The following is a 1,452-nucleotide window of genomic DNA, read 5'->3' as shown; positions in this document are numbered from 1 at the left end:
GATGAACAATCTGTGAGGTAAGATTTTTAACAACTCCGTAAATAACCTCGCACAACATGCGCTTCCAACTTAGTCTGAAATTTGGCTTTGGTTTGTTTTCTGGGATTTGTTGTTTGTGGTTTTTCTTTTTTGAGTGCTTATGCAGTGGATCTCACGTTGACAAGCTGTTTTACGGATGGATTGTGCTGCTTGATTAACTGCTTCGCAATCTAGATATTTGAAACCCTGAAATATCATTAATCCAACCTCTCACATCTTGTTTAAGCATGGCAGCTGACACAATGGGCAGGCAGGGGGTGGTAAGAGAACATTCATACCATCTAGTTTAGGCATGTGAGCTGTGTGACCTGGAGGACTAAAGTTAGCCTAAGTTTGCTATACAGTCAATGGAAAGAGGTAGGTGCCTCTAGGAGGGCGATTCAGAGCACCCAAAATGGGCATTCAGATGCCAGAAATAAACGGTGTGCCTATCTCCCTAAGAGAACAAAGTACAGTAACAAAAGCTCTGCAAAGTAGATGGGAAATGGGCTACATTTACGTTTTAGTAAGGCTTAATGTTCTGTGACATCTAATGCCCTTTGTCACACTGGTTGTGGCAAGGTCTTGAAAGATTAAGGGCAGAGTTGGCCAGTTCTCTACTGTGAATATAATTTCCTTCAGTTATCATCCAGTGAACTACAATTCAAAATGTTAAGGACATTTATGCATGGAAATTGGCAAAGTGTTTTCTACTCCAGTGTCCTTTGTGGCAGATGAGAGCGCTTTCAAGGAAGTTCTGCAGATGGAGGCAAAACTCTCGAACCTAACTCCAATTACAGCACTTCTAAGGGCCATATACACACACACATACACACTCAACACACACACACACACAGCCCAGCACCCCTATTTTCACTCATTTAAACACAAGGAACTACACTGTTACTGCACAAGATTTAAAAACTAATAAACGCATGGTGTTATTTAGACCACAGGCTCGGTGACTGTATTTTTATGGCCAATTTTACCTATAAAAGATCCAGCTCAAGACAATCTCTCCAGCATTTAAAATCTAAACATTGCGATTGAAAACTTTTCTATACTTTGATTGTAAGACTTTGAAATAGGTATTTCTGTGCCATTAGTCATGCAAATGATAAATACTTCACTGCTATGAAACTAGCAAGTCAGAGCTCGAGCATCCTTTCCAAATAAAATATTTGCTCCCACCATTAAACACTCCAATAATTGGGGCAACCTTTGAACAGTGTGTCAGGCAATTAAAGAGCCATTTCCACACTCACCTAAGGAATTACAACCATAACTATTTCACCTCTGAACCAAATGATTTCACATGGTTATTCAATTTAAGTTTTCAACATTAAAGCTATCAAATAGCAAACTGGATTTTCAAAGGTTAGTTTGGGATCACACCAGAGAATGTAGCCCTTAAAGGCAAGAAAAACTGTTGTC

The sequence above is a fragment of the Cinclus cinclus genome, chromosome 2, assembly GCF_963662255.1.
Source record: "Cinclus cinclus chromosome 2, bCinCin1.1, whole genome shotgun sequence".
NCBI classification, from domain to species: Eukaryota; Metazoa; Chordata; class Aves; order Passeriformes; family Cinclidae; genus Cinclus; species Cinclus cinclus.
The sequence above is the reverse complement of the archived record's forward strand: the minus strand, read 5'-3'. Positions refer to the sequence as shown.